The sequence below is a fragment of the Crocodylus siamensis genome, chromosome 4 (genome assembly GCF_052110815.1).
Source record: "Crocodylus siamensis isolate JL-2025a chromosome 4, ASM5211081v1, whole genome shotgun sequence".
Lineage (NCBI taxonomy): Eukaryota > Metazoa > Chordata > Crocodylia > Crocodylidae > Crocodylus > Crocodylus siamensis.
Window position 1 is genome coordinate 243,208,548 of NC_143398.1, and position 21,993 is coordinate 243,230,540.

A 21,993-nucleotide genomic window follows, 5' to 3' on the forward strand; every position below is an offset into this window, starting at 1 on the left:
CCTCCCTAGAGCACGCTGTTGGACTAGATGACCTCCTGAGGTCCCTTCTGCCCCTACTTTGCTATGATTTTGTGCTTTCAACCCATGTTTATCAGCTGCTTTTCTTTCTAACATTGACCATCCTATTCTGAATTCCTTCCTTTCTCTTTCTCTCTCTCTCTCTCCTGTCCTCTTCCACTTGTCCTCCCCTTTTTCTTCTTCTTCCACTTCCTTCTAAAATATTACGTTGCTAGTGGTTTTTCATCACCCATTCTTAGCAGATCACCTTTTTACCTCCATCCTCTGCCTTTAATTCTAAAATAATATATTTTTTATTTCTTATTTGGGCCTGCCTTCATGATATCACAGTATTGGTCAGCAAACTTGCAAAAATCCTTTGTGGCATCTGTACAGAAAAGAATCTGTCTTCTTCCCAAGATTTTTTTGCTCTCTTTCAGCTTTTGCTGCCACGTAGCTGTGCTGATTTTACCTTGTTGCTGAAGAGTTTAATTTTCATTCCAAGGCTGTGCTTCTTTGACCTCCAAATGTTGTTCTGTTGCATAAACAATTGCTCTTGCCTTTTATATATGGTTCTGCATATCTTCATCTGCTCCCTCTGTTTTTCTGATTTATTATTATTTTTTAGTCCCAGGTACACAAATTTGTCTACTGCTAATGGGCATTGTTTACAAGTGATTGGTCCTGCTGAGCCTGTGTTAATTCTCATTGTTTGCATTTTCTTGGCATTGATTACTTGTCGTATACACTCTGCAGTCATACTCAGACTATTTCTGTTGCATGTGTGCTTTGTGTTGGGTGAAAAGGCAGATACCATCAGCAAAAGCTAATTCTTCCAAATCAGCCATTGCAGTCCTTTTCAGGCCTGTGCTTTATAGTTTCATAGTTTCATATGAAAGCTTTGCTTCCCTTTAATAGTTTTGATTATTATTTACTTTATTGCAAGACTTCCTTGCTTGACGTCTGCTAACACTTTGAAGAAAAGTGATTATTTTCCATCAGCTGTTACACTATAACTGAATCTATGATGCGTGGTCCTAATAATGTCCTTTGTTTTATCAGAATTTTTGTAGCTTCACGGTGTTTTCGTAAGTGCTTCCTGGATACAGAATCAAAAGTCATTTAAAAGTCCATGAAGATGAGGAATAACGTGGAGTCCTATGTCCTGTTCTATTTCAAAATGTACAAATTTTATCATTGCATCCTTTCCCATCTGAATGTTACAAGCTGTTTTCAATGCCACCATTGTCACTGAGACACAGTCACAATGATAAACTGGTCTTAATCACACCAGCAGTTTCTGTTCATCTTCAGTGCCCCAAAAATGGCAAAGATCAATCTGCTCTCATGCCATAAAAAACAATTGAAAAAGCAAAGATGCAAACATGGTCAGAAGGTGCGCTGCTTCTTTTTGTCATTGTTGTTGCTAACATTGCCTTTGGCATACCACAAACTCAGCAATTTCAGAAAAAGACTCGTTGAACTTTTTCTTGGTATACTTAAATTTGTGGACCATTACCAGATGCTACAGGTAAAAGATTAAAAGATGAAAAGGAGGAGGAAAAGAATGATAATTGATCATTAATTCATGATGACTGGTAACACATGCGAGCTGCCCCCTTAATGACTACCACCTTGTACACAGAAAAGAAGGACCTTATTTAAGGATATTTAATACTAATGATTAGAACAGCAAAGACAATTAGATAAATGGCATCCAGATTGCTGAAGACACTTTCCAAGATCATAGCAAACATTATTTGAGGTGTTCTTTGCCATTGACATAGATAATGGAAAATCAGGAGAAAACTTTAGGTGGAGTTATTTTATTTTTTCTAAATTATGCTTGTGCAACACCCCGTTAATCTCTTTGAGCAAATCAAAGACACACACTGACAAAGTCTTGAAGTTCTTCATGGAAGTTGAGCAATTTTTCTGTATCACTGTTAGCAGCATGGGAAGCAAGCTGATGGAGCCAGATGGTTGATACAGCTTTCCAGTTTAGTGGATCTCATATTAAGATTGTCTCTCTCTCCTTGTGAGTGCAGCCACTTCAATATTTGTACTGAAAGTTGTCCCGAGGAAGACTTTGATCAGAACTGGAGCCCACGTTTTATGCAAGAGAGAGAGACAAAACTTGCAAAATCAATTGCAGGTAATTGCAAAAGGATTGTAGGATGAGAGCATTGCTGTGGTAGTGTCAGTTGAAATCTGGGATGATCTTAATAACAACGGAGAATTGGAAACCCAGAAGGACTAAATTGAAAAATGATTCAGATAAGCAGCAGACCCTTTCTATTACTTCGCTGACACAATTGATCCGGAAGACAAATGCCATAGGTCAAGCCTTGACACCAGAGCTGGCAGGATGGATTGAAATGTGGCTGATGGAACATAATCTTGCGTCCTTTCCACTGCTAAAGCAATGAAGCTTTCAATCCCGAAAAGAGATGATGTGTCACTTGCTTGCACCAAACTGTGGACAGGAAATCAGTGAAAACAGGAGGATGAAACTCTGAATTTGATCAAATTTGGATAAATCCATACTGTAGTCCAGCTAGCATAGCATCAGCCGAGTATATTTTTAGCACGTTCAAATGGTCTGGCTTGCTTTGTAGTCTTTTTGGTACCCCACCCAACGCAAATGAATTTGGTGGAATTATTATAAGAGTGCAGGAGTTTTGCAACCTAGTTAGATAGGTGAATTGAGGAGTGATTAATTACCCCAGTGTTGCATTTTTTTCTGAAAGAAAGGGAAGTTGTAGATCACTGCCGGGTTTGCATTTTGTGTTTAATTTCAAAATTCCCATTGTTTTATTTGTTGGTGTGTGTGTGTGTGTGTTGAGGGGGCTTGTTTTGTGTTGGGCTTTTTCATTTCCAAGGAAAAGGCCACCCATGTCAGGATGGTCAGATCATAAAAGTCCTGTCTGGATCCCCATTTCTTGTCAGCCCCAAGGTTGGGACTGCATTACATCTGGATCTGAACTGCAGGGGAGTTTGGGTTTGGCTCTGCATATTGGAACTATATATTGGGGGGCTGTCTATTTTGTGTCTAATAATAAGATGTAAGTTCAAATGCTGTAATCTCGTCTTCTCTCTGAAAAATGATCACCTTATTCTTAATTATAAGATGTATTGCTGCACGCACTGTAAAGCACGTGTTTTTTCGTAATTTTTAACACATGTGGGAATTGTGCAAGTTAATTAACATGTAAATGGGACATTTGTCTTAGTTATCTAGGCAAAAGCCTCTTCTGAAGAAGATGCCTGTATTTAGAAAACAATTTATTTGCTACAGGCTTGTAAGCTGGTCTCATTCATTCTTGGGTTTTGGAAACAGGAGACAAACAACTCATTTGTGACAGGGTGAGATCTCCTAGAAAGACAGTTTTTACACTAAAGTCTAGGAGTGGACTAGCAGGGAATGATGCTCGTTGGTCGGTTTTTCAGGGTAGAGATTTGGTGCTTTGGGATGAGTGAGTTAAAGACTTGCTGGGCTTGATCTTCAGGTTGGGCCAAACAGTTTGACTTCACTTATGTCAGGATGGCCTCTAGAGGAGTGGTCCACAGTCCCATATGTTTGAGGTAGTGGAGGCATCTACACATGTGCTTTACTGTGGAGTTGACAAATTAGCTCTGCAGTAAAGCATCACCATTTACATGTGCTGTTAGGCTGCAGTAAACTAATGAACTCTGCTATCGGATAGTACTGCCCAACACAAGTACTACCCTGCAATGGAGTTATCTAGTACACTGCAACACATATGTGGATGGTGACTGGGGCTGCCTGGGGCACGAGGGTGCTGCAGTGTGGGGGGCTGCCAGCCAGCTAGCCCCTCTCTGGAGCACCCCTGTGCTCCAGCCAGTCCCTCTGCAGCACATTGAGCTGGAGCAGAGCAGCTCTGGGCTTGGGCCCCCTGCCAGCTGGGGCTGCTCCAACCCAGCTTAACATGCTGCCGTCTGGGTACACGTGTAAACACTGCACCCAGGAGCAATAAACTCCAGAGCAAGCTGTGCCAGATTTATTCCAGAGCACTAATTCCACACGTAGGTGCAACCAGTGTGCTGTAAAGTGCTAGTTTAATTGGAGATTCTTCTTCAGGCCTGTGGGTTTTGAAATCAGGTTCTGGCTTTTATCCCTAATGCTGCCTACGTGCATTTAGCTGGTTGATGATAGTTTCTGTTGCCTGCCACACATTAATTTGCTGTAACTGTTCAACTGCAGAGAGCACAGGGCTCTCCATGAGTCCACCTCTAGCTATGGTACATATGGTATAGCTATGACTAGTGCATTGTCTATGACTAGCACATCGTCGACACTAGTACATACTGTTTTCCCCTCTTTGAAATTTCTGCTTGGCTAGAAATGCCTGTGCACATCAGGGGATATTTGTCTCATTTTGCAGTGAATAAATGCATTTTCTTGGTCAGTCCATCCCCACTCTGCTTTATGACATGGCAGGGAGTTTGGGAAAAGGGGGAATAGTGACTGAACTACATGTTCATCTCTAACTTTCAGAAACCCTAGAATGGTGTTCAGCGTAGGGTTGGGAGAGAGGGAGCTGCCTGCACGTATTTGTTTGCAGAAGAGACGGATCATTTTGGAGCAGCATTCTCATTGACCCCAAAAGGTTTCAGGTGAAAATATGTTACAGCATATAATGCTGGTAGAGGTATCATGACCTCATGGTCTCCAGCCCCTGGTGAGTTTTGACCTGAGCAGGAATAGCAGCGTCTAGAGTTGGAGGAGGTGGAAGGGGGCAGAAAAGGTATACTTCTGGCAGACACCTTAAATTGGGATGGATCTCGATGGTGCAGGGGCTCTGCAGTCTTTTGTTGCACTGCAAGGTTTCATCCAAATGAAGGTGCATTGGGAGCTCCATGAAGCCTTCTCTGAGTTTTTCTACCCCAAAAGGAAAGAACATTTAGGTCTTGGACCTACAGACTTTTTAACAGTCATCTGACTCGTGCACTGTGGCTTTTAGTAAAGCCTTTATGCGGCTTATGAAGGATTCCTGACCCTGCCTGGTGATCTGCTGGAAAGGGCTCGGAGGGGTCAGAAAGTCAATAATAGAAACTTCTAACTCAGCAAGATGAGAAATTGCAGCAGTGTCTAGCACAGCAGTAACTCAATTGTGGACCCAGAGGCAGCGGCCGGAGTGACAGGCAGACCTCTCCTTTCATCTTTCTTAACGCTGATGAAAGTCATTGGATTGACATCCTCTGGGGGAGTTGGAGACCTTTTCTTCTCCAGTGAACAGTAGAGGCAGCTGAAGTTGTCTTTTGCACTTGCACCTTTTCTGACCAGCGGTCTCCGGCCTGTTCCCCCCTAGGTTTCTCAATCAACTGTTTTGATTGTTATGACGGGGTCTGGGCTAACTCACCTGGGCCATGGATGTGTGGTGGCCTATATTAAAATAGTTTCCAATCTTCTCAGGCATACAGCCTCCCTCTGGACTGGTATGGTTGGGTATCTTAATAATAATAATATAATGTCTCCTGCTTCTTCGGGCTCATCTGTGCTAGGTGCTGCACAAAGAACGTACAGCTGCAATCTATGGATAACACAGGCCAATCGGTGAAGGAAAAGGATGAATTAATGAGTGAGTTGTGCACTGTAGGGAGTAGTGCCAGCTTGGGTCGCTAGCAAGAGTTAGCAGGCATGTAGCCCTCTGAACTCCTGTTCTCCACACTGCGTTTGCAGCATGAAGGGCTAAAGAAAAAGTTCCTTTAAATCTTTAATTGCCTGGATAGGCAAAAACATGCACAAGAAGCAGATTGCTATGAGCTAGCTAGCTGCGTGGCTTGCTGTTGTTTTGGGGGGACTAAAATATGATGACATTTAAAAGCAGAGGAGAGGAAGATGTGTCAGGCTTAGGCTACAGCTCTTGCAGGAAGTCTGCTGAGAATTGTTGCCTCTGGCATCCATGAGTAAGCTCATTGGTAAAATGCATCTCGGTCACTGCTGGAAAGTGTTATGGTCATGGGGCAGAGACCAGCCAGCTCAAGCTTGTTCCCTTGATTTCATGGTCATACCTGGTGGGTCTGGTGGTGGGGGCAGCTCGGAGACCACTGAGATTCTGCTTTTTCACGCACATGTTTAATCAACTCTGCTGTTTTCCTGACTTGCCTCTGCATTATACACTCTCCATTACTACACATGTGATACAAGCCTCATGCTGATCCCTCGGTTGCCTGGATTCAAAAAGCTGCAGGATGAAGCGCACATCCAGTTAGATGTGCTCACTGGCCTAATTGATTCCTTCCAGGTTAATTCCTCAACTGGTCATTAAAATCTGGGACAGCAGTTCAATAAACTAATAACCTAAATCACTGACCATCCAGATGCATCTTAAACCTGTTGTAGCCATTTTGAAAGCAGTTTATATGCACTGAACTTCTGTTGTGTTAGAGATTTGAACTGGTTTCTGATCACCTATACCGGTTTATGTGCAACTTCTGTCCATAGCCTAGGAGGCAGCTAGGCCTGCTGGACTCTGCCCCTATCACAGCTACTGACTCCGGGAACATCATGAACCTCAGCTGTGCTAGTAGCCTGCCTGGCAGATTAGGTGCCTCCGTCTTCGGTTGTTAAGGACGTGCTTTGAGTTTCTGAGAAGGAAAACCCCATATTAGTCAGTATTATTGCCCTCGATTCTCCTTTCACTGATACCAGGAATGTTTTTTTTCACGTTTTTATGGGAGTGGGAGTTAGCTTGTTTTGATGTCTTGAAATGGTGTCATTTAGAAAAGAATCAGAGCGTAATCAAGAAGGAGCATTTCTCAGTAACTAGTCGGGGTATCGAACTGGGTGTCAGGTGCCCTGAGTCCTTGAACTTGCTCTACACCCCACTGACTTTGTAAATTTGCATAGCTCTCTGTGCCTCAGTTTCCCGCTCACCGAGCGTGGGCAGTGATATTTAAGCACATCAGAAAATAAATGCTTTGGGAGTGCTGTTGAAAAGAAGCTGTGTAAATCCCAATTTTTTTTTTCCCCTTATGCATTCCCTTCTCTTCTCACACTGGGGAGCAGGCGAGGAGTGCAGGTGTGCAAGTGCAAACACTGTTGTCCCTTTCTACAGTAGAGACTGAAGCAAATCTAGGCAACTGCTTGTTAAAAAATTATAAAATGGCTAGAAAGATAAATATGCAGCGGATGAGAACTTAGCCATACTGCTGAGGAGCTTTGGGATTTCCTCCACAGCAATTGGCTGGCAGTGCCAGCTAAGAGGACTAGAAACACTAGCATTAGGCCGGAGATGAAGCTGGCTGGCTGCCGCAGCTGGCACTGGATGCAGAGAATCGATGCAGGGATGTGGGCACGGGAGAGGTTGCTGCTGAAGGGTTGCCATGGCTGTCCAGAAACTGTGCCATAAAACCAGCAAACTTTGGCTCAGAGATGCTGCATCTCTGCATCCCGGTTGCACATGGTGTGGATGCTCCCTTTAGGATGGGGAAGACCCTATCGGCTCAGACAGTAGACGGGCCCTTTGGAAGCCAGGACCGTGGTGCTGTCTGCTGCGCGGATGCACATGTAGATGAAGGTGGGCAGTTCCCCGTGCCTCTCCTCTTGGACTCACTCAGGGCCAGGGTCACTGGGGAAATTATAGAGTGAAGGACAAACCCTGGCAAGTTGAGCACAGAGAGGAATGGGTGGCAGTCGGCAAGGTCTGGAGGTCTCTGCCTGGATCCTCTTGCCCTATCCTGCATAACTAAAGCTGAATGCTTAGCTGCTGCTAAATGCTGGTCTTCATGGGTCTGTCCTCTTCACACCCACACTTCAGTGGGAAAGCTGCCTAAGAAGTGCTAGAGGCAGCAAATTTAAGTGGTATTTCTTATGTTTCATAGGGGTATTTGGCTGGGCGTTACTCTGGCTTGTTACCTCCAGGGGTGAATGGCTTCTTCTGACTTGTGCTAGTGTTACGGTTGCTCAGGCCAGGCTCTGAATGAGGGATTTGCCCCCTAATACAGGATGATGGTGATAACACTCATGATGGGTTGGTTGAGATCAGAGAGGATGTCCGAGTCGACTGCTGGCAAAGTCAACTTCATTTCAGGACCACAGGCTTGCCAGGGGCAACAGATAAATAATGTAGGTCAAAGACTGTGCAAGAGAACTAGTTGTTTGCAGGATGTCTCGAGAGTCCTAGCACCCCCGAGCCTTGTGATCAGGAGAGTACTTCACTTGCCTTGCTATCCCTTTTTAACAATCCCATCATATTGGTGCTCTGGTACCTTGCTCTGTCGGATGGCCAGAGGGAAGCTGAAATGAATGTAGCCCTTTTTGTTGAAGCAAGGTTTATTTGCATATTGTCCATCTCCTCACATATACAAATGGAGACAACTGTGTGCGATATAAATAGTACCCAGTGTGATGGCGTTGGAGCTAACAGCTTAGCACATTAAGGATGCCCATGCAGAGCTGATTCATGGGCCCAGCTTCCTTACGCTACTCAGAAGTCCTGCACTAATAAGTGAAAATAAATAGCGTACTCATCCTCCTACCCTCTTCACAAGCTGTTTATTCTCCCTCCCCATCCAAACATCTCACTTCTGTTTTGGAATTTAATTTCCGACTCCCCCCGCCCCGTGGTACTGGATTTGTGTTGATTGTATGCATCATACTGCAAAAAACAGACCTTGGGGAAATTAGTTGCTACTGCAGGTAAAGGGGATTTAGGAAAAGCTATTAAAAACACAATGCTCTGTATTTGTGTTAAGTCTTCTAGAAAATGTAATGTGTGGCCTAAAGTGGGTTCCAAATTTTATGGGTTTTTTGCACTATTATTCTTTTTATTGTTTCACCTGGTCATGCAAAGAAGGGAGGAAGGGTCTGGCTAATTATGTCCAGTGAGCATTTGCATTGTAGTGAATTCAGATCCCTGGCAGAGACCTGAAAATGCAAACGCTTCATAGCTGATCCCCCCCTCCATAAGTAACCTATGGTGTTTATGGGAATTTAAAAAGGAGCCCCATGTGGCATCCACTCTTCTTCTCTGCAGGGTTGCTGTGTTCAGAGGTAAGGTTATTTTCCAGGTGATGATGTTTCATAGGTGGTAGGGGCTGGAAGGGACCTCCCAGATCATCACGTCCAGTCCTCTTGCATGTGGGCAGGAAAGCCTGCCGGGATCAGATGACCCCAGCAAGACGTTTTTTGAAGATCACCAACATCGGTTGCTTTGTGCTCTCTACTTTTTTGTTCCCCCCTCAAGAAAACCCCTTTAACATTGTTGCCACTTGTTTTCAATGTTGTTATTCGGTCCTGTGTAAAAAATAACCCTTTAAGATAGGAGTGTGCCTTGCTTCAAATCTGCCTGCTCTTTGAAACAGTACAAATCTGGGTCTGAACAATATAGTTGCCCCTCAACCCATGTTGTAAGCAGGACCCAAAATCCTGGAATTGAGTACTCTCAAACTTTGTCCCGTTTAGATCTAGCTGTAGGATGTGCTTCATTTTCAATGTTTTACACTTTCATCTGAGGTTGCTCTAGCACTGGGCTGAGGCAGAAACTCTGGATTGTATTCCTAGCTCTGCTACAGGTTGACTTTGTCACCGTGGGCAAGTCACTTCACCTCTTTGTGCTACTGTTGCCCATCACTTCTGTTGTTTGTCTTGCCTGGTTACATAATAAACTCTTCGGGAGCAAGGAAGGGGCTGGCTGTGTGTGTACAGCACTTAGCATGAAGGAATTTGGGAGTTTTAGAGACTGCTGTAATTCAATTGAATTGGAAGGACTGTCAAAATTTGATAAATGTGCATTTTTTAAATAATGTTTGTGTTTTAAACATTTCTAGAATAACTGATTTTTATTTTTTATTTTTTTAAAGTGTTTTTGTTTAATAAAACATTGATGGCTTTATTCTTTTCCCCATTGTTCCTATATTTCTCACCTCTTTTTTGCCCGGTTTTCATTTTTTTCCACTGAAAAAGCAGGAGCAAAGCTGAGAAAAGTGCAGAAACAAAAAAAAAAGCAAAACAGCATCTGAAATATTCTAAGTTGGGAAGGAAAAAAAACCCCTTAAAATGAGATTTTTGGTGACATTTTTATTTGTATGAAAAGGGCTCATTTTCAGCCATTTAGACTGTGTTCAGCAATAGCCGGTAGCTAGGTTAATAAAATTTAAGAGGGCTCTTTTTAACTCTTGTGAAATAATGTAGACGGACAACCATTTGATTCTAGCTCTTTCTTGGTGACGACTGCCCTAGAAAAAGTAGATGTCCCCATGTGGCAGCAGGAATGAAGGAGAAGAAAGCTCATTCATTTCTCCCTCTGAACCTGGAAATTCAAGCTCAGCTTTTATTTGCATCTCTGTGGTTCAAAAGGCCAGACCTACTGTCTTCACCGTGTCTACTGTAATATTTAAAACTGGCTTGATAACGCAGCTAATGCTGGTGCTGCTCTGTCTGATAACTCAGGGGCTGCCTGGCAAGGAAGCATAATGAAACCCAGTAGAAGCACTGCCAGCTGTTGCAATGTTATGGGCTCCTTCTGTGATAATCATCCACCAAAAATATGTTTCCTTGTAAGAGTAAGGGCACCAAAATTAGACAACCTGTGCCCCTGCGGCTAAGCTGGGTGAGGAGGAGTCTACTTTTTATCCCCCTCGACATATGAATTGAGGGTGATGTTTGAGTGTCTTCAGGGCATTGCTTGGTTTCTCCACTAAGCCCCTGTAGGGTGAATAGCACTTTATATTATTCCTGCCTTTGCTTTTGGCAGACACCACAGACATCTAGAGCAGTGACCAAGGACAGTGTATATTGTAATGGTGTATAGCCATAATCTCAAAAGTATTTCACAGTAGCAGCAGAAACATGCCTTAAAAAATGGGCTGGATCAGGTGGGCTCTGTGTGGCTGGAGGAAGCCCCACCACGTGGGTGCTGCACAGCTGGACTGGTCCTCTGGCAGGCAGATGCCATGCAGCTGGATCAGCACATTGGCTCTGTGCAGCTAAGTGTGTCCTCCACCAGGGTTCAAGTTACAAGGAAGCCTGAGGTGCTGAGCCCCACCATAAGAGACAAGAGCCCACCCATAAAAGACGGGAACCATCCCACGGGCCGGTCAGCACCCCTTCCCCCTCTTCCCTTGCAATAGACTGGAGCCAATGCACCACCGTGCATAGCCCCCCGTCCTGCCCTGTGCCTTTCTAAGCAGCCCATGCAACGGTGGTGGCAGTGGCTCCTTCTGGCTGCCACTGCCACTAACCCCAGCCCCGTGGTACTGGTGGGGATCCATGCACTCATCCCTGACCCCGGCCAATTTGTTAATACCCCCTCACAAGAGTCAAAGTGTAATTCGAACCCTGTCCCCCACCACGTGGGTTCCACATGGAGAGATCAGGCCCCAGCTGGGCTAACACTGTCCATGGGATCAGGCCCATGGACCAGATCTGGCTTGTGATGAGTGAACAAAGTGTACTGCCAGTTTTAATCAAGGGGAAAAAAAAAAAAGGCTTTCCCTGTTATCAAAAGTTTGGGAAACACTGGTCTGGAGAAATAGTTTAATTCAGAGCAGAATAAAGTCAGGTATTATTACAGTCCTGGCCTGTTCAGGCTTTTAGGCTGCACTTGCATATCACAGTGGTATCTAGACCCCAGCCTGTTTTTTCAACTTTTGAAACAGCCATTGTGTTTACTGGATAGATTGGTGGTATGTGTCTAATCTGAAGCAAGCATGATGAATCAGTTTACCAAGTGTAAGGTAGTCAAGGTCCATGCTAGACTCATGTTGACATCTGCTTAACACTTGCAGCTATGGATTGTATCCCAGCAGTAGTGTGAACAGAGCAAGCTCTTCCCCAAATTTCATGCACTGGAGACAATAATTCCATCTCTCTGCATCTACAAAGCTTGAGAAGTCAAAGCTGTCCACCTTGTATCGCTGGGGAGAAGGTGGAAAGGCCTTCTGATAGCTACCAACACTTTTACCTCCAAGTGAGGTCCCTGTAGAGAAGGAACCATGTTGGGAGATCCTAGGACAAAGAAATATCACCCTTTTATCAGGACTGATTAATCTTGTGAATGTGTTGGTCAAGGACTCAGAATCCCAGAGTTAGAAGGGACCTCGGTGGTCAGCTAGTGCAACCCCTTGCACAAATGCAGCATACAATATTGCTAAACCATGCCTAACAACTGGCATTAGAGCGCTTGAAAACTTCTAAAGAAGGAAATTTGATATGAAGCAGTAAAAGTTTCAGAGCTAGGTGGGGACACTTGGACATAAGAGCCATTGACCTACCAACATGGTTAGTTAGCTTTTCTTCCATCATTCTTCAGGTGTAAATTGAGATGGCAATTGGCAGCACAACCTCATGCTAACTAGCAATACCCCATACTGTTAGCATGCCTCGCAAAGACAATGAGTTCTGGTTGCTGAGAATCCTGTAATACAAGTAGTATTGCCAGCTCTGTCCATTTTAAAGGCCTTGGCAAGGCAATTGGAGTGTGGTTGAGGCAGGAGGCCAAAATCTATCTGCATTGACCGCAACGTGAACTCTGCAAGTATTACAAATGGCACCTTCAGCAAAGGCTTCAAATTAATTAACAGACCCAGCCAAGCAAATGGCAAAGTCCACCATTTAGATAAGCAAGGAAAGGCATCACAGGAAACAGCTTGTTAAAAGGCCTTGCCCTAGACTTTCATTATTAATGGATTATTGGGAAGCCACCAAAATAGTATACAGATTGTAACAGGACATGCAGTAACTTTAGTTTTACTGCTGGTAATTACTGAATTATGTGACCTGGCATGGTCTCTCCATTGCTATAGTGCAACTGTGTGCTTAAATTAAGTTTCCTCAGCCAAACCATTAGAAACTTTAGAAGCAGACAAGTTTCTTGCTTGGTTAGCGTGATAACAAATTAAAGAAAGGAAAACAGGGAAGCCATAAGGAGACATTCCAGATCCTTAAGAGAGAAACAATCCTCCTTCTCGGAAATGGCAATCTCACAAATACTCACTTTGTAGTTAGTGGAAACATTTCAGGATCGCTGAGGAACTTGTTTTATCTGGTTCTCCCTAAAATTGAATCTAGCCAATCAGAAGAGGCTTTATTAACTTTAACAGTACACATACATGAGCTTAATCAAGGGGAATGGAGGAGAACATAGCAAGTACTAAAATGGGCCAATATAACTACATCTCCCCCGTGTCAGCTGGCCCTAGCAGGCACACGGGTAAAAACTTGTGTTACTGGGAAGCCAACTAGGCGCCGGGATAAATGTTCATCTTGTGCTTCAGACGTGAATAATGGAAATTTGAACTGCAGACCTGTCTCCTCTCCTCCTACCCATAGCCAACTGATTGGTATCCAGGTTTCCCCCGCTTTATGCGGGTTTTGTATGCGAGAATTCACTCTTAGGCAATGACCCTTCATATATCAACAATTTGTTATATGCGAGGTAAATTCACTCTGATGCGATCGGTGTGGTGGAAGCCTGAAGTCATCTGCTTTGTGCAGTTCATTGTGGGAGCAACATGCCCCAAAATATAATCTCCTGTGTGGACCTGTGCTCCTCACTCATCATTTGCGACACGTGTTTCTGGAGTTGCCATCCCGGTTAGGATAGTGCCCTGTGCTTGCATGTACTGTTGGGGAGTACCAAAGTTGTCTTGTACACGTGGTAGAAATGAGTCTGGGGGTCAGGACAGTTGAGGTCTTGGAACGTATCCCTATTTTTTACATTGTAGAGTAGGTTCCCTTTTTGTGAATTTGAGTTGTGCGCCATTTTCCAGGAACGCATGTACACCATAAAGCGAAGGAAACCTGTACCTATAATCCAGGTAACAGAAATATCTGCTAGAGAGTTTTCATCTGTCATTTTCCCAATGCTGTTGATGGAGATCACTGCAGCACCTCCTGGACTTGGTGTTTCCACGGGTGAGATTCAAGAGGGAATTGGGTGATGTTCCCTTCACCATCCAGCATTCATGTAAAAAGTCACTTTATGGTGTACCAATGACTGCCTATATAGAGATGCCTGTTGTTGTAGTACCTTCAGCTTTCTGCCTAGTGGTTTGATCTTTGCAGATGGATTTGCTGCTTGAGACTGTGTGGCAACATGAGTTCTAATTTAAGCACCCAGCTGGACACTCAATGGTTTATTTATCTTTATCTATTTATCGATGCGACTTCCTTCCCACTGGTGCCCATCGCAAACTCTTGGAACATTTACCCTCATGAAAAATGCAATTAGTTTAACAACAAAGCAATTAAAACTTAAATCCTTGTTTCCCAGCTAATGGGATGGGTTCCTTTCACCAACACCAGCCCCAGAATGGCCTCATCCCACTACTGTGCCTTAGCAGTTGTGATCTACTTGCACATCACCTGCTTTGTCAACACAGGTGCCAAAGGCCCTCAGTGCAATAAAGTATAATAGACAGACAGGTGGGGGTAGAAAATAGAACTAGTTAACAAATGGGAATAACAATCTCATAAAAACATTTCAAAGTTCATGTTTTCTAACCTTTTTCTGACCTATATATATATATATTTAATGGTATAAATGCCATTTTTTATTCTTTTATACCAAATGATTTATTTATTTCCATTAAAAATTCAATAGAATAATGGTATCCAAGATGGGAATTCACTTATCATCGCCTGCCTTCCTGCCTTCCTATTATTTTACAGATTAAGTTAGAAGGAAAGATTCCCAGGTTTTGTTTTAAGCTTTTTTTTCCCCTCCCCTTTTTCATTTTTTTCCTTTGTAACCTCTCATCTGTTGCTGCCCTGCAGCTTTTCCAGATTTCCTCACCTGTATAAAGCCACATGGTAGCAGAGGTACATTTTCATTCTGTCCCTGTAAATTGTACTGACCTACTTCCCAAGCTGTATTGGGGGCTCTTGACCCAGAAATGTTAAAGGACTAATCCAAAATCTGTGGATGGGATAGGATAGAGGATAGAGAATTTACCAGGATAGAGGAGGAGAAGATTTTTATGTGATGCCCTTTGGCCTAGGTCTGTTGACTTCAAAGGAATTACATTAGTTTGTCCCATCTTAGGGATGGCTTGTAATATATACCAATAAACATGGTTACGTTTGTGTGGGTGGGTGAGCAAGCCCATGCACACCCCAGCTGATATTAATATTAGTTTGCTATATATCAACCTATCAATGAAGAGTCAGACCTAGTTAAGGACTACCTGGAGGGCTTAGATGTGTCCACGTCAGCGGGCCTGGATGACCTTCATCCGCGGGTGCTGAGGGAATTGGCTGGAGTCATTGCAGAGCCATTGCCACAGCTGTTCGAGGATTCCCGGTGCTTGGGCCAAGTCCCTGAGGACTGGAAAAGGGCCAATATGGTCCCTATTTTCAAGAAGGGGAGGAAGGAAGAGCCTGGCAAATACAGGCCAGTCAGACTCATTTTTATCCTGGGGAAGGTCTTTGAAAAAATGATCAAGGGCCACATTTGTGAGAGCCCTACAGGGGAAGTGAATTGAGGGGTAACCAGCACGGGTTCGTGCCAGGCCGATCCTGCCTGACTAACCTGGTCTCTTTCTATGACCAGGTAACAAAGAGCTTAGATGTGAAGGAGGATGTTGATGTCATCTTCTTGGACTTCCAGAAGGCCTTTGACACAGTGTCACACCCAGTGCTGGTGGGCAAGCTGAGGGGCTGCAGCGTTGGTGAATGCACGGTCACATGGGTGGCAAACTGGCTCCAGGGGCGAACCCAGAGGTGGTGGTGGACGGGTCGATGTTGACCTGGGAGGGTGTAAGCAGCAGAGTCCCCCAGGGCTCGGTCCTGGGGCCGGTGCTGTTCAACATCTTCATTAGTGACCTGGACAAGGGGGTGGAGAGCACCCTGCTCAAGACCGCTGATGACACCAAGCTGTGGGGTAAAGTGACTACACCGGCAGGCAGGGACCGCATCCAGGCAGACCTGGATAGGTTGGAGAAGTGGGCGATCTGAACAGGATGCGGTTCAACAAGGACAAGTGCAAGGTGCTGCACCTGGGGAGAGGGAACCAGCATTATGGTTATAGGTTAGGGGTTGCCCTTCTTGGCAGCACAGAGGCAGAGAGAGATCTTGGAGTCAGAATTGACTCCAGGATGAATATGAGTCGCCAATGCGATGAAGCAATAGGCAGAGCCAACCGCACCCTGTCCTGCATCAACAGGGGCATCACTAACAGGTCCCGAGAGGTCTAGCTCCCCCTCTGTGCAGTGCTGGTCAGGCCGCGGCTGGAGTACTGCGTCCAGTCCTGGGCGCCGCACTTCAAGAGGGACATGGGGAACCTGGAGAGGGTCCAGCGGAGGCCACTCATATGGTTGGGGCCTCCGTGGCCAGCCGTAGGAGGAGAGGCTGAGGGACCTGACTCTCTTCAGTCTCTGCAAGAGGAGACTGAGGGGGGATCTTGTGCTGCCTACAACCTTATCAGGGGCCAGCAGCAGGGACTCGGGGAAAGTCTGTTCACCAGGGCCCCCCTTGGAGTCACCAGGAACAATGGCCCCAAGCTGAGGGAGGAGAGGTTTAGGGTGGATATTAGGAAGAACTGCTTCACTGTAAGGGTGGCCAGAGCCTGGAATAGGCTCCCCAGAGAGGGGGTGCTCTCACCTTCCCTGGGGATCTTCAGGAGGAGACTGGATAGGCACCTGGCTGGGTTTTATAACCCCTGCCACCCCCCAGTGCTCCTTCCCACCCATGGCAGGAGCCGGACTCGATGATCTGTCTAGGTCCCTCCCGACTCAGTGAGTCTATGATACCAACCAATCAATGAAAAGTCTCTTTCTATATTTTTTTTATAATGTGTATATAGTCTTGCTCTTTCTAAACTTGCATATAACATAACATAATTTAACTAATCTGATTTGGGGTGTATTTCACTTCAGGCTTATATTATTCTTCTCAAGTGATTTATATATATGTAGCGGTCAGTAAGTCACCAATTTTAAGCATCTCAAAGTGGTGAGAATCAGTGGAGTCTTTTTATTGTGCTGTTCTCTTTTTCCACAGCTTTCTTTTTTATTTGGTTTCCCCCTACAGCTAGGAAAGATGAGAAACCTGTGTGCATGTGATGCGTTGCAATGACTATGGGACACCAGCTAGAGCCCATGAAATGCTTAATGAAAGCACTGAACTTATTTCATGCCAAACCTCACATCAAACATGTAGCTCTTCTTCCACCTTTCCATTCAAGTCATTTTATCTTTGTTATTTTTTGATCACTGATCATTACTATCAAAGGACCACAGCTTGCCCTTAGATGTGTGTGTACTTCTTCCTTTGAAGTCAAAGGGATGAACACACATGTCTTTACAGCGGGATGTTTCATCCAAAGACGGCGATGGCTTTTGTTTGGGCTATGCCTGAGGCTCATTCAGATGACTGTATTCCAGTTTGGCTTTTCTTTATGAGGTGCATCTAAAAAAGGGAAATTGGACTTAGCTAATATGTCACTGTTATAATCAATTGTTATGGGATATGCAATTGTTCAAGAGAGTGGTCTTGTATTTAGGAGCTCAGCGTTCGGTTCCCAGCCCTCTCAGGGACTCCCATAGGTGAGTCACTAGTTATCAACCTATCCCAAGACCTCATGGAAAAAGAAAATCTTCCTTTTATCTATTTGAATTACAAATGATCTGTGGCAGGACTTGTCTGCTACGATGTACAGTGCCTAGTGCAATGGAATTGTGGTTGGAATTTTAATAATACTAATGATATGAAGACTAATAATAAACAAAGTAATTTAAACCATGGATCCAGGACATTCATGGGCGTAGGCATCCCATAATTTACCCATCTCTTGATTAATTTTCATCATAGCTGTTTCTTAATTTTGGCTTTGACAGCAATTAGGATAAATTAAACCTTTAATGAGCACACAACTGCTGGGCTACAATGGGATTATGGTAATTGTCAGAGTGGAGCTGTACATGAATTGGTTTCACAAGCTTTTAGAAGAGTTAGTTATCTGACCAAAAAATGAGATCAATGAAGTTGGTGATAATTAAAACAAATAGTAAGGAATAAAGATGGTCTAATTTTGAATTTATGAAGGTCATTAAGAGCTTACATTGATAATTTGGCTGGCATTAGGAGCATTATTGGGGGGTGGTCATGGGGAAATATGTGTTTGGAAAACAAATAGAAACAAGAATTGACCTTCGTCTTTCCAAGGCATTTAAAGGAAAGCTGTTCTAATGGAATAAAGGCACCTAAGCATCATTTGTGGACCTTTGCTACCCTCTGTTCATTACTAATTATCTTCATTGCATGGGTTAATTAATAAGAGGTATTTCATAAATAGGTGAAGAACATATCCATCCATTAATGGCATTAATGCTGGGAGTGATGATAATAACACAGTGCGGTGAGTGACAATTTACCTCTTCTAAAAGCTGTGCAAACATCAAGCATTTATTCTCTCCAAGTCCCCTTTGAATTAGGTATAGTTGTGCCTACTTCACTGGTGGCATAACCAAAACATAGGCCTATGAACCGGGGAGGGACACAGGGCATATTCTGGCACAGTGGCAAAGGAGGTAGGCTGTATCAAGTGTGGGAGGAGGCATGGCAAAACAAACCTGATCCCCAGCAAAGCTAAACCTCTGCAAGCCCAATAAGAGACATGGAAGCAGTACTGACATGTAGGATGACCTAAAGGCTGCTCTAGCTTGTGTCAGGGAGCTACACCTGATCCCACAGGAAACAGGAAATGAGGTGAGGCAAGGTATATTTACCTTTATCATTACACCAATGCAGGGCTGAATCTGGCACAGAGATGTTAAGTGTCTTCCATATTTCACATAGATGATTAAAGTCCCCTGGTGATGACTTGAGCATTTTGCATGAACTTAGTGTACTTGGGTAGATACAGCACTGAAAACACTTGTGCTTCATTCCCAGGTGAGACAGATGACTTGGAATGACTTCGAGAAAGACTTGGCTTCCTTGGGCTTCAATTTACTTGGCTGCTCATGTGCCATAATGGCCCAGACTGGGGAGTTGTGCATGTGAAATATTGTTCAAGTGCTTGAAATCTTTCTGGCCAAGGGAACTCAATAAATGCAAAAGTGGCAGCATTGGGTTCTGCCCAAGTCCACCTGGCCTAGCCCTGTCAAAGGGATTGGAGGTTGAAAGTCAGATTCTCTTGGCATTTGGGGTCAACTTTTCCAAAATGTTGAAATAAAGTCATTAGAGACAGTAGCTTTGGCCCTGTTGACATGCGTTACCTATCATCTCTCTTAGCATTTGCCCTGAAAGGGGAGTGAAGTGGTTTGCTCTCTAGAGGCACCAATGGATCTCAAGAGATGTGTTGAGTTTCATGGCCTGCTTCCCAAATTTTCTGTGCCTCCTCTATTTCCTGTTTCTCCACATTCACCCCCTATGAAGCCTTTTGGCAGTACAATTCCTACACTACCTACATGCTCTCAGTATTGCCAGTTCTCATGATGTTTGGCATTGTTCTTAAAGTCTCTGCTTTGGGAACGTGAAAAACTTACCTTATACCCCAAAGCATAGACTTTAAGAACATCACCAAACACCATAAGAATTGAGTTTATACTGGTTGGTTCTCCTGAATGCACCGTAATGGGTATGTTGGCACTGGATTTGGACCCAGCACCTATACCTTTGTTCCAAGTGGGCACAACCCTCAGACCGACCACGATACCTGCCAGTCAATAATAGGGTAATTTATGGATACAGAGTAAGAACAAAAAAGCAACAATACAAACAATAAAATAATCCTATATCTACCAATCCTAGGGCTGTCATCAGAGTTAAAGTAAGTCTGGTCAGGATGCAGGCTCCACTCTGAGGCTCTCTCTTAGGTGTCAGCAGTCTGGAGGTGGGATGCCAAGGCCCGCAGCCCCCCTCCAGTGGGGTGTATGAGATGGGCTACTGGTATACCCTCGGTCCATGGTGACCTCGGGGACCCTTCCTGGGGGACAGGGATGGGGATGTGGGCCCCTCTCAGGGAGCAAAACGGGGAGGGATGAGAGGGAACAGGGAGGGACGGGGCCAATGGACAAGACAAAGGTGGGGACAGGAGGGACCCTTTGTTACTCTTAAGTCTCTGCTTTTGTATTCTCCTTGCCCCTTGATGACTCCTGATGACTCTTCATCCACGGCTATCGCTGACTGGTTGTCTCTCTTTGGTCACATGTCCAAATAGCCTTTCGGGCCTTCTCCTAATTTGGTCTGTTCTCCCAAAACCGGGACTTAGCCCGCCCTGCTCTCTGAGGTCTGGTTGCTGGTTTTGCTTATCTCATGTTATCAGACAGTGTGGTACATACTTCTTCGGTTCCCAGGCTGTTTCCTAGACTATGTGTCCTTGTTGGCAGCCCATCTGTGATTTCCAGGGCTGTGATCTCGTGTTATGGCATGCTCCACTTCATTCTCAGGCTGTGTCCATTTGATGGCCTTGTTGTGCTAGACAGCCGGTCTGTTCTCAGGGCCATGAGAAGTTGTGTGCATCTCCCAGGCTCTTTAGAAATCCAGTTAACCCCTTCTGTCCATCTTGACCCCTTATAATACATATATCTATACCTATAGGCCCATTCCCCAAAAAAACAGGCCTTTAAATATCATTTCTAAGCCAACAAGGTTAGAAAGGAGGCAGCATGGTGGACACAGGTCAGTGGAACGACCTTACATGAAGCAGCTGGCCTCACTGCCCCATTCTGTCCTCAATCCCGGGATTGAGCCCTTTGACTTGGGCATCACATACCCTCCAGGGGACATGTTATGTCAGGCAAGGAGATTATTGGCACAGTTTCTCCCCCCTGCATCCAAATACGGCTCCGTGAGAGAGAACCTGAGCACAGAAGTGAAGTGGAACAGTTTATAGTTCCTTGTTCTTACAGAAAACCGTACGTTGGGCCTGGCCTTGCTGTTAAGTAGAGCAGTCCGGAGGCTCCTCTAACCTATATCCACTCTGCCATTTACCCAATATCAATAGGAAGTTGAAGGGCATTGCTGATTCCCCTCGTTTCATGCCAGCGGGGAATTCTGATCCATGAGAGAAACCACTAACCAGAACCTGAGCTTTTCTTGGACAAGGCTTTTGGGACTAAGCAAAAGCAAAAACGTGCCCTGCAGTCTTTTCTTTTCCTTTCTTTTCTTTTCTTTTTTTTTTTCTTTTCTTTTCTTTTCAACAGTCACTTAATTTACATAAATGATGCCTTCTGCAAGCACATTAAAAACTTGGGCTTCAGCCAACACTTACCTATTCATTCTCCCCGTAGTTGATGAGCTTTAGCATAGCTCAAACCTCACATTGTGGTTTTCCTTGTGAAACTGTGCCCTTGTGCACTAAAGCAAAAATGTTTCCACTTTAAAGCTGCCCTTGTAGCTAAGAGAGAGTAGTTCTCCCATTTCCAAAAAAATCTGTACAGGCTGTCACTGCTTGGCAGCTTCCAGTGGCCTTGAACTCAATAAGGATTGACAGAGACATCAGAGGTGGGGCAGTGTAGATCACAGAGACAGCTGCTGTAGGTCTCCTGCAAGATTTTGCATCTGCCACTTCTATGCTTAATGAGACCCTTGCCGGGCTATGAACATACTTGTCAGAGTCCTAGAGCAAGCAAGATTCAGGAGTGCCTCCAATGTGCAGAACAAAATAAAAAATAATGTTGGGATATTAAGTACCTGATGCAAACAAAAGGAAAATGTAGGGCTGGGTCTTCAGATTGGGTACATCTATGGAGAGCCATTGGCTTTGCTGCAGATTTGTGTCAGCTGAGTGTTAGGGCCAGAGAAATGATCTGAAGTGGGGGAATTATAGCAAAGGAACTGACAGTGTGGCATGGGTGCACTTGAAGTGGAGGCTTTGTCCTGCTGCCCCATCCACCTACTGCTGCACAACTCACCCTGTATCAGCGGGGCCTTGGTTTCAAAACCAAGCTTACGACATAAGAGGGATGATCTAGGATGTGGTAGGAATAAATACATCAGGGAAGGCTCTGCTTTCTTTTATGCTGGGGTAACTCCATTCACGTCTCTGGAACAACTGTGGATTTACAGCCGTGTAGCTGAGATGA

The 21,993-nt window shown here is 44.5% G+C and overlaps 1 protein-coding gene across 1 annotated transcript in view; it reads left to right on the forward strand.

The window, feature by feature from the left end:
• Positions 1-21,993, forward strand: part of CNTNAP5 (contactin associated protein family member 5) — a 465,902-nt gene that overhangs the window by 274,397 nt on the left and 169,512 nt on the right. The window lies entirely within an intron of this gene.